We start from the raw sequence: 12,266 nt of genomic DNA, 5'->3' as shown, positions 1-12,266 counted from the left end.
GCTGGTGAGTTGTCAAAGCAGCCACAGCAGCACATGCTCATGCCTCACTTTGAAGGGTGTGATCTTCTCCATTATACACATAGCTGCTACTTTCAGCTATATTTTCTTGTCGGGTCTGGAAATCTGGTTTTGCTTTTTCTTCTTTTTTCCTGAAAGAAGAAAAGCAAGAGAAGTGTGAGCTTGCAAGATAGGTGGAATACCTGGCATGTGGATGGTGAAGATGTTTGTTTCTGATGAAAAGTCTTTTGTTTGATAAATTGCAGACCACCATGCCATTGGGCTGATGCAAACTCTATCCTTCCATTAAAACATGCTTGGACACTTTTGCCCACATCTGTTGAAAGGAAACACTTTATTCCCTGGAATTGTTATCTATTTCTCATCTGCAAGAGGGACTTTTTTTGGTAGAATAGCTTTTTTTACTTTGCTGTGGGTCAGACTTCTGCATTGCATAAAGATGGGATGGATTAAGGATCTGATGTTGTCAATGGATGCCTTTTGAAGCTGGGATCAGAACACCACTTACTCAGATATGCAGAGTCTCTCAGCAAAGAACTGTTCTCAGTGCCTCTGATTATTAGATAATTTGGTGACCTGATGTTTCTTCTTTTATTAGCAGCAGTCTTGTGATGTTCTGCTTTCTAAACTAGAGAATGTAAAAAATGGAGGTAAGAAAATGGAGATTGCAGTATTTCTTTTGGGGGGAAATCTCCCCTCTTTGATTAACAAACACATGCTGAATAAACTAGTGACATTTCTAATGAAATGTGAAAGTCACTTAATTGAACTACAACCCAAATCCATGTCACCCTCCATAAATTTTCAGTCCATGGCCTGGACCAAGTTCTCCAGAAAGGGCATAAATAACTTTGGGGAAGTCAGGTGTCTCTGCCAGCAGTTAAAAGCTGACTAAGACCTAAACCACATTTTAATTTTTACCTTTTATCTGTCCTAGTAATTTTAATTAATTTTCCTAACTCATCTGAATGCTTGATTGTAGATCAGGCAAAATACCAACTGTGGTAAATTTTTTTGTCACCAGAAAACATATAGTGGTTCTTGGACAGAAATATAGCTTTCCTGCTCCAAGGATGTTAGGGTGAACTCCCCCACCTCCATGAGAGAAGGCTTTAAAACAAATTCATTGCGTTGAGAATGCATTCTCATCATGGGGTTAAACATGAACACACTGTTGTGCTGACCAAACTCTGAGGCATGTGTGCTAAAACCAGTTCCAATAAGATGTTCTTCTCTGAAGGACAAAGTGCTCCCTTCCATACCTAACAAAGTAAATGATGGTTCTTCCTTGTGTAAGGAGAGAAGACAGCTATTGTCATATACAAAGCTGCAATAATAAGTACTTGTTGCAGCAAGAATGTCAAAGATCTTGCCTGGTTATGTCCATTTGGCATAGAACACCTTTGTTTATGCCAGGCTCAGAGATATGACTGAACTCATGTCTTTTGATTGAACATTTTGCACACCAGAGTTTTCCTAGGACAGCATAAACCATCCAGAAAATAGTAACGTGATGCTAAGATACAAACCATCGTGTAATAAAACTACTGTCTGTCTTGAATTTTCTTTTCAGTGTAGTTGATTAAATTCTAGCACTGAAACTGCTTTTGCCAGCTAATGTTATCTTCTCAGACTCTGAGGCATTTGACTCCTCCTGTGACAGATGATCTTAGCAAAAAGCTTTTTACTGATATGAGATTCATTTGATGAAATCACATTTTGTGATCAGATTCTCTGTTTAATTCAAAACTGCAATTTTTATTCTTAGTGCCAAAGTGGTTCTGGGAATCTTTGAATCCAATTAAGTTACTCAACTAGGAGAACTAAGTCACTCTTCAGCATTAGGTTTTGACACTTGATGGTTTCTAACTTTGTGGGCAGTTTGTGGTGAAAAAAGGTTTGAATGCCATCTTCTTGCAATTCTGCTGGCTTCTGAACCTAACTTTGATGCTTTGGAAAGATAAATCAGTGGCCAGGTCACGTTTCTTCCTGAAAAACAGACAAAGCCCTCAAGAAGGACATTACCTGGATATGTAGAGACCAGGTGACCTAGTCTAGTGATGTTTTGGGCTGCTGGCATCATGAACATGAAGTTCCCAAACTTGACCCTGACTGGTTACACACTTTGTCAGTTTCTCTGTAGTAGCTGCCTGCTCCTGAGACAGTCAGGAAATCTCTTTGCAAGGTTGAAACCAGCCCAAATGGGCTTTGGGGTAGGAGGAATGGGGGCAAGATTTAAAGAATGTGCAAAGAAAATATCCTTTCCCCTGATGTCATTTGGCCATAAGTAGAAACAGATGTCTGGGTAAAGACCTTCTATTTTAAATCTTGTAAACAGGGATTTTACTTTGAACTTTTCAGGAAAAAGCAGAGAGCCACTGATAGTTTTTACACCAAGAAAAAATTGGTTTTTAGTTTCAGATCCCCAAAGCCGTAACATATCAATACCTGGGATCACTGTTATTGCAGAAGCTTATAGCAGGGTAAGAAAGCCTGTCACTTTGGCACAGAAAGAGCTCTAATATCCCTCTCCAGCCTCTTTCCTGCATTGTTTCTACAAACCAAGGCAGAGTTGACCCTCCATACAGTCCACCTTGAGCTGCCCATTGCCTCTCCCTGCTTTCTCCCTGTCTTCCCCCACTGTAATGATTCGTTTTTATTCTTGTGACTTGGCTCTGATCACTGTGATTTGGGGACCTGATCCTTCATGGATCAGCAGGGGATGTATGAAAACAGGCACTCTGACATTCCCTGTCCTGCCATGAAGGGTCAGTCTGAATGAGCATAAAAGGAAACTCTTGCAATCTGGTACTCCTCTCCTCTTCTGAAAACAGACATTTAAAAAAATGTGTTTTACAACAAAGTAGCAGCTTGGTGATGCAGTCCAACCTGACCCCTGAATTTCTGGTAAAATTTGTCCACATAATGCCTCCATTTTTTGCCAGCAGCACATTAAAGTTTACTAGTGTGAGCAGAAGCCCTCAAGATATTTCTGAGAATAAAATATGTATTTGTATGGCCAAATAAGGGTAAAAGAATGCATTTTTTTCATTGCTATAAATTGTGGGCAAATTGGTGGGATATTTGGGAACTGGTAAATATATCGCCTTGGACCATCATTATAGGCAGTCAGGAGAGAGGAATGTGCAGGCAGCAGGGAATATCCACTCTTGTGTAAAGCTAGCTGCTCCAGCTGCCCTGGCTGTCCTGCTTGGCTTTGGGCGTGGGTGGTGAGTGATGTTCTGGGGCCAAGGAGGAGTTAAATGTTAAATTGCAATAGCAAAGTCTACTGGCCATGGATTTCACGCTGTGCTCCAGGCTGCTGGATGCCACCTCAGCTGTGAAGGCATTGCAAGTCCTGGAGGTTTCATGGGCAGGTCCTTACCACTCCATGGGAAGAGTTCCTTGGGAAAATGAGAGGAAAGCATGGTGAGCTCAAGCACTGCGAATGACAGTGGTCTTGAGCCTTGTATGTTGTAGGCAGCAAGGGGCACCTGTGTTGGCCATGGCTCTCTCAGTGACAACCATAGCCTATGCAAGCTGGCCTCTTGCTCACTGCAGATTGATGATTTCATCTCTTCTTTCTGAGTTTTGCTCATTTCCTCAGGCCTCAACCCTTTGTAGCCAGATCCCTGTGGTTTTTTTTACACTATGTTAGGATTCTTCTCAAATGTCTCTATTCTCCCAAACCAAAATTGTCCAATTATCCTAGGAAGAAAGACTCTCTAAACATGCCCATCAAGATGAATCTATCACACAGAAGAATGAATTTCAAGTAGGATGGATAAAGACACCCCTGGGTAGAATAAACTCCTGTATTATTAGCCTGTGTTTCAAATGATGGGATTAGAATGCATGCCTAGTCATGAAATAATTTGGCTTCCAGAAGCTTCCCTGGATTAGGACACAGTAATTCCAGTAGCTGTATATTATGTAATGTAAATACTGAAAAGCCAACCCCATAGGATGGAAAATACCCCACGAGTTTATTGGGGCTTTTCTGCCTTTCATATTTTTTTTTCCTTTTTGCTACTTAGAAGTACATGAAGTTCCTTTCCTCACCGAACTGAAAACAGAGAATGATTGTGGTATTCTTTCAGGTGTTTGGAGATACAGTTAAGGGCTGTAAGGGGCTGTTACCTTCTTCCTCAGTGCAGCCACCACATTTCTGTCCAAGCAAAATGGAAAATGCAACACAGACTACTCTGAAATCTGAAAAAGATTTTTTTTCCTCTCAATAATTGCAGTTTTATTAAGAGATCAGTTTACACGCTGCTACATTTATTAGTACTTTGACTCCTAGCCCCATAAAACTTCATGAAAAACCATGGCAATGAGACCACAGGCACATCTACCTTCTGAAAAAGTAGAGCTGTGCTTGGGCATGTGGAAATTGTTTGGCAACACATAAGAAAGCCAGAAAATGCCATTGTGCAAGCTGATGGTTTTCTTGGCATACAGGTGCGCTCCAGAAAGGATGGTTTTATAGTATAGTCTTGAGCAGTGATTCAGTGTGAGAATTCTTCATGACGTTATTTGTAGCTTTGTGTCTCTGCCTTTCTGCAAACCACATCTATAGATCTCCAGTGTGGAACCCCAAAGCAAAGATCACACATTGAGCACCACCTGAGAAAAGTCAGGCTAAAAAGTTTGGATGTGTAACCCAGGCACACTGGGCAAAGGAAGAGATAGAGTCTGGCTCTGTGGCAGCATTCATCTGCCTTAGCCATGAGCTCGCTCTCTCCTGACATCTCCTGACTCTAATAAACAGGCAGGCACAGTCCCCTACAGACAATTCCTCTACTGTGCCCTCTTGACTTCTCTCAAAGGAGAATTCCTGTTCATTTTAAGGCATGTTGTGAATTAGGAGGCATAGGTAACCCTATCCAACAGTTACCAATTTTGGAGAGCATGGAGCTGGATCTGCAGTATAAGTTAGGGTTTAGATTATATATTAATAAAGTAATGTAGGGCTTGTGCATGCATGCACTTTGCATGTATACATTCAGTTTCTTAAATCTTTAAATAATCAAATTGAAAATCAGAACATGGACACATGCATAGTTATAATTTGGCACTTACCTTTATCACTTGCCACAGGCTCCATTCTCAGTAAATCTCCACAAATCTCCACCTGTCCCAGTCTGATACTAGCTTCTCCCAGCTTCTTAGTGCTGCTGTTCAGGCCTGGTCATTCCCATTTTCCTGTCATAACTTTCCAGGGCAGCCACAGTGGATATAGCGGTTTCCACTGTTTTTATCTCCTATTGCCTTACTGCATCATCTATCACCACCATTTTAAGTTTTACTTTCCTTCATTCAGCTCTTCTGCTAATTTAATTCCCTTCCCTTCATCCTCCCTCCCAGAGCACATACCCATGACATGGTCCTCACTCTGTTCTTAGCCGTGTTTCCATGTCCTTTTCTGCCACGCCTCCATCCTCTTTGCAACCTCAGCTTGTATCATGGCCTAAAGAGAATCCTTAGTGAGAAATTAAAAAGTGTAGGAGACGCTGCTGTGCCTGGTCTCAGCGAGGAGCTCTGTGGAGCAGTGCCTGCCTCACTAGATGGCACTGCAGAATAGCCTGGCAGCAGCTCCCGGGGGCTTTGGTAGAAGGAGACTCCAGGAAGGCTTTACCTGTGGCGGGGCAGCACACAGTGGTATCCTCAAAAGGGCCTGGGTGGAGTTTGAACAGCTTAACCATTTTCTCTGCATGGCTGGAGGTATGCCTGGAAGGAGGGAGTAGGTTTCTGTCATCGCAAACCGAAATTTGAAAGAGAAATTCCCAACAGGTTTTTCAACTATAAGATCTGACAACCCTAAAAGAGGACAGACAAGCATCTGAGGATGTTTGTGGCTGAGGAAGCTGTTGAGAACTCTGATAATAATCTTTGCATTCTGGCTACAGGAAGTACTGCATTATGGGCTCTTACAAGCACTTATTACATGTCTTGTAGTTCCAGATTCCCCTGCTGAGTGTTCAGTGTGCCAAGGACTTCTCCCAGATTTTCTTAGTGAAACTGGGAATGAATTCACCTTAGAAGGGAGAGAACAAGAGAGATTACATTTGTGTAGACGGAAATGGAGCCATCAAATAGGAAACTTGTGTCCCCAGGTACTGAAAGGGAGCACAAAGTATTTCCCCCTCCAAACACTCCAAACACAGAACTCAAGATGCTGGGTTTGCAGCATCTGTTTGAGTCCTTAGCAGGTGAGAAAACCTGTGTCTCTCCACGGGATCCAGATAGGGGAACAAAGGGGACAATGGAGAGAGGTCAAGTTTTTTTTTTTTTTTCCTTATTGATCCTTTGTTGGAAACCCAGGAATGAGCATCAGCTCCCTCGCTGGTGGCCTGATCATCTTGCTCATCTATCAGCATGCTGCAAAGCTGCTACAAAAAACTACATTTCTACTTCTCCCATGGTCAGGGTCATGGTTAGCTCTGTGGCTGTGAATCCACTGCTGTTCTCAGTCCAAACACACAGAGCACTACATAAAAGGGACCCACATTTAGTGGCAATGTGAGGAGCTGATATCATGGCCCAAGAATACGTGAAGTGACCTACATTCAACACAGCCTGTGAGTTGGGTTGGTTTCAGGCAGAGGAGGTGGCTTCACCGGCAGTACAAACTAGGTGGGTGCTACCCTAGAATAAAGCACTATCTATGGCCTGGTTTTTTTCTGCTAGTCGGGATTCCTCACATAGCAGCTCTGCTTAGGGATGCTCTCAGATACCCTCTCTTGCCGACAGTGCCATGCAGGGGAGAACACAGCGAATTAACTTCCTCTAGTACTACAGTAAATCTAGCATCAGCTTCTTTTCAGAATGGAAAGAACAGATTTTTTCCCTTCAACTGAAGTCATGCTAAAGCACCTGGAACTAGAGACTTCATCTTTTCTGTCTTAATAATGCTGTCAATGAACATGCTGTGCTAGTACAGACTTTCCCAGGTGCAGTGTTTCCAGGAAGCGTACCTGGCTTGGGGCATGAACACTGGTTCCCCAAACCTTGCTCAAATCTCTGTAGGCATCGCAGCTGCCCCCTTGGGGGGAGGTGGCAGCAGGAAGTGTTTCCTTCCTGCTCCTCTGTCTCTGGTCTATGAGTTGGAGGCAGAGGGGAGCCCTGCTGCTGGGGTATTTGTTGGCCCTGACAAGCCTTGCCTGGCCTGTGTGTGGTCAGTGTGCTGCCATGGGAGCCCCTGGAAGGAGGGAGGGGCATCTGGAGTGTGACGCTCTGCTGTAGATTGTTGCTTCGTGACCTCCAATCCCAGACATGCACGTCCTGCCTCTCCCTGGTTCAAGTTAAGCTTCCCCAAAATGACATCACTGGCCTAAAAACCCTGAACTTCAAATAAACTCCCTTGTGTTTGCTTCACTGCCGTTTCATCTTTTGAAATTTAAGTTTTAACTACATCAAATTCTTCAGCCTTTCTCTGCAACTATCAGGGTGAGAAACTTTGTGGGAAAAATGAAGCCACACCCTCTGTCTGTAAGGCTTGAAATAACCACCCGCATTTGTGACATGAAAGGAAGTTCCTTGACTCAGAATAAAAGGCTAAGATCTGGTAGAGCTGTCTTCTTGTCACAGCTGTTTTCATTCAGAAGCAAGGATCCTGATGCCCAGCAAGCTCAGACTAAGCGTACTCAAAGCTGTGTAGATTTTTCTGATGCTAAGACATCATTCTGTGCTATGGATACATCAGCTGGTCTGTTGTGGAAGCCAAAACATTGCTGACCCTTTGTAGTGTGGCCAGAGAGTATGTGCCTGTGGCCTGCAACAATTGAAAGAGTCTCAGAGTGATGCAGACAAGGCTGCTCTGGAGTTGTTCCTTTTTGTTTTGTTGAAATTCATTACCTTAGTTCAAAATATGCATTAATTTATCAGCTTTACTTTTCATTTCCCCATGGGTCATAAATCTTCTAACATTATTGGAGGTAATATTGTCCAGACAACATAACAGCACACTCTAGGGGGTTGCTGCTTGATTTCCCCTTGAGGGCTAAACCAGTCTAGCAGTATTTTGACTGCTATAGGTAGCATTATTTGCATTGTGTGTGCCTGTTCTTGAAGAGGCACAGTGGAAGAGTAAGCAGATGAACCTCCCTAGCTTGGGGGATTGAACAAGAACACTACTCCTGATTGCCAAAGCATAGCTCTGTCTTCAATGTTTGCAGCTCATTTCATGGGGTAAGTAATTTTTACCTAGGCAGAGCCTTCATGGAAGACAGTCCACTTTTAGGTGCCATACAGCACCAACTGAGGACCAGGGAAGACACATCAACCAGCAGACTGAAAAATATTTTCTTTTTATTCCGTGAAGTCAAGATGACTTATATGACACTCTGTCTGTAACTGTGCTGCTAAGGTGGGCTGTGCTTTCTATAGCAACCTGTAGAGAACACCAGGTGTTCACAGCTTCTGAAGAAAGGATTTTATTTCCTTCTTTCACAGTGCCAAAATTGTGCTAGACATATACCACACTGCCTCAAGATTAATGAGGTCTGTACCAGATGTGCCTTCTTAGCACAGTAACCCCCAGTTATTTCTCAGGGGTGAAATGGATACTTTTGGAATAAAAAAGAATAAAGGTCTATTGAAAGGCTAATTCAATACTGAGAAATTCAGGTGTATAGGGCAAAATAAAGGTAACTCGACTTGAAGGAAGTTTTGGGTCAGCTGACCATCATCAATTATTGTGAGTTTTCATGGTTTCTTGCCAAAAATTCACACAGGAGTTGGGGCGGGTGTTAGCATTAAGAGTGTCAGATGATCTGAACTCCACATAACTGGCAGATGCACAGCGGGCTTGTCAGCAGAAATTAAAATGGAACTGCTTTTGATAGTGATGGAAAAACAATTACTTAGGGCTCTTGTTCACAATATTATTGTAGTAATGCTATCTCTATGGAGTGTGACACTGGGTGTGGGCTCTCTTCCATTCCCCTTCCTCACTGCTCAGGTTGTTTCTTTCTTTGCAGGGAATAAGGGTGTCACAACCCAGGAACACACGAGTCCTTCCCACCAAGGAGCTTCAGGGGTCAGGCACAGCTCACGACTTGTTTATACAGGTCAGGAGTGCAGCCCTGGCTCTTCAGCAGATGTGCTACTGGAGTTTTCTGGTGCAAGCAGAGTCCCTGTCTGCCAATGCAATGTAGCATCAGCCTGTGAAACAGCCATGCATTTCTTAATTACTTTCCAGATACTCCTTGCAAATGGTTTCAATTAGTCTAGTGGGGTCTAGTAGTTTTCCTGTGTGTACTGGGTGTGCTTCTGAGAACAGCCAGCCCTGAACAGCTACATGGTTAGCAGATACTCAGAAAGAAGATGTAAACATGGTGTTCCATAGGTTAGATACAAAGAAGAGCACCCCACCTCCTTAGGGGTGCCTGACTCATGCCTTCACAGTTGGGATTTTTTTTTTTTTTTCCCCCCCCTTCCTCTTTTGTATCAATGAAAAAAAACTTCCTGGCTGTTAGGGAAGGGCTCAAGCTGAAGCTGGTCCCCACCTGATTCTCTTCACCAGCTAAGACAGCTAGATCCATCCAGAGCTGGGCTAGGATGAAAGCCAACATATAGCACGCACAGTTTGATTTTGTAAGGAGTTCAGATTTCAGTGTAAGCATAAGACCTGTTCTAAGGTAATTGTAGCAGAGCACATAGAGTTCTCTCCCATGTGTGTTGAATATCAATATCAATATTGTGTTAATACTGCTTAAAATGCATGTGTGCTCTTTACAGTAAGCCCTGGTTGTGTATACTGACACAGATCTAGTGATGACTGTTTCTTAGTGAGCAATATAGATTTTCTCTTTATACAGGCAATCATTTACTGCCTGTTTGGGTTTTTGTTGCCTCTTTTTTTTTAGGTACTCAAAGAATTCTTTCATGTCAAGTTTGTCAGTCTATGGGGACATGCTTGACTCACACCCTGAAATCAGGAAGCATGGCTGGGAGGGATGGGCTCACAGGTGACAATTGGCAATAGATACTGGGGTTTGCAGGCTCCACAGGAAACAAGTTTTTTTACTTCAGAGTAGCAGGAGAAAGCAGGCAGACAGTCTCAGAACCCATGTCTCAAGTCTCGCATTCAATTTGTTCTGCTGAGGTCAGGGAGTGATTTGTTGTTCCATATGAGATCATTATCGACAGGACAAGGAGGTAATGAAATGCAAAACAAAATTCCTAGTCCTGGGAATCTTATCACTTAGCTCACAAGCCAGACCTCATGGAATCCCCAGAAGAGGAAGCAGCTATACCAGCAGAAAAGAGGCTGTGTTCTTACATATCATTTTTATTTTCAAACATAAATAGACTGCAGAAGAATGAAAGCAATCAGCTCCACTGCTGTGACAAGCTTCTATGCACAAACTCTCACCCGTGCTGTCTGCATCCAGCAGCCGTCATTCAGCTGCAAAGCTTTACAGCAGGACTAGCAGAAATCACCCTTTGTACCCAGGGACCCCAAGTCAGGGCTCCTCCTCCAGAAGTCTCTGTGGAAAGCTGAGAGCTCTGCTCTCTGCAGCTGTCAGAAAGCCAGCTCTGAAATACAGCAATTCACTTTGGTAGCAGTCACCTACTGCACCGAAGCAGAATCCCAGACAGCAGTTGCAGCTTTTGCAAGTAGCAAATGCTCTGGAACAGTTGCATTAGAAAGGAGTCTCTGTTTTTCACCCAGCCTGTGTAATCCTTTTGGAGTCTGTGTTCTCCACTAAATACCAGCAGAGCAGAATCTTCACCCACAGCAGTGGGGCAGAGTGTTAATCGCTGCACTGATCTAAATAGAGATGTGCTGGTAAGATGTATCCAATTCTTCTTTTATTCCTCCAAAACAAGATATCCAAAATATCTACAGTTATATTCACCTCAAATTACACCTTTCTCAGTAGAAGCAGAATTTTGTCTGATAAAGCCCAGAGCACCAGGATAAGTTTAACCAAGTTAGTGCTTGATTTTGTGCCCTTCTAAGGAGCACAGAGGTGCAACACCATGCCAGGAACAGCCTTGTTTCCTCACCATTTAACTCCAGCCAGGCAGGGGAGAGGATCTGGCAAGAGGCAGAGTGCAGGGGCAATGCAGCTCTCGTGCTGGTGGGAATACCTCTGTCACACCGGTTCCACCAGCAGGGTGGAGGAGAAGGGTAAGAGCAAATTCCTTGTCCTGCTTCCAGCACTCACTAATACCCATCTCTGCAGGAATGGGACAGAGTCTGGCTCTCAATAAATGGGTTCCTTGGGGATGAAAGGTGCTGTAAAAGCAAGACGACAAGCACGCAATAGTTTGTTGCTCTCTTTTTCCCCTTCCCTTGATCCTTTGTGGATTTGGCTAGTTGGATCTGTGCTGTTACTGTGTCAGGATTCAGAGAGCAAGCAAGCAGCAATGAATTTCTCACTGCTACTGCTCCAGTCCTAATAGCAAACAGCTGAGTGAAGAATGAAGTCCCAGCTGAAAAACAGAGCTTTCCCTCCTCTTGCCTCGGCTATTGCTGGAGCAGCAGCAGCTTCAGTGTTATTGTAAGCCCCTGGTGTTAGATGCCAGTTCTGGGGCTCTAAGTGTGGTTATATTTAGCCCATCACCACTCTATTGTTGGGGAATGGTCCAGACTATACTGCCTTTTTCTGGATAGGTAGAGACCGAATTTCAAGCCAGGATTAGTCAAATTCATTTTTAAGGTAGTTTCCCACATCGCATTTTACTAAGCAGAAAAATTATGTGGTACAGAGAAAACAAAGCAGAGTTTGATTGAAAGTGTATTTGCATTATTTTTGACTTTTTTTTTCTAATAGCTGGTAGTTTTCTGAAGAGGTGAAGACTTTTTTTTTTTTTTTTTTTTTTTTTTTTTTTTTTTTTTTTGGAGCAGTCAAACGTTTTAGCATGACTTACCTTATTTGAGCAGAGTGAAAGTTGGCAGATTTGCTTTTAACTCTCAGCCTCATCAGCTTCTTGGGCTGCTCCACAGTAGTTGAAGTTATGCCAGCATTTCCATTATAACATTCCCCTCTCTTCTCATTTTCAGGGGTTTCATGCTTGGCTGTAAGAATTTTCTCTAGGATAAAATTCTGGCACCTAAAGTCCCACTCCAGGTGTGACTTTTTAAAGTCACCATGAGCCAAACCCTGAAATTAGTTTCTACTTAATATTCAGTCACTGGAATACAGTTTTATGTTCACTTCAGGAGAGCTCAACAAGAGAAATTATAGGCTGCAGATTAAAGGAAGGTTGCTTTTCCTTAATGGAAAGCAAACCTG

This window comes from Chamaea fasciata, unplaced genomic scaffold, assembly GCF_029207755.1.
Source record: "Chamaea fasciata isolate MVZ Bird 193981 ecotype frontalis unplaced genomic scaffold, bChaFas1.0.hap1 SCAF_3, whole genome shotgun sequence".
In the NCBI taxonomy this organism is placed as follows: domain Eukaryota; kingdom Metazoa; phylum Chordata; class Aves; order Passeriformes; family Sylviidae; genus Chamaea; species Chamaea fasciata.
The sequence above is the reverse complement of the archived record's forward strand: the minus strand, read 5'-3'. Positions refer to the sequence as shown.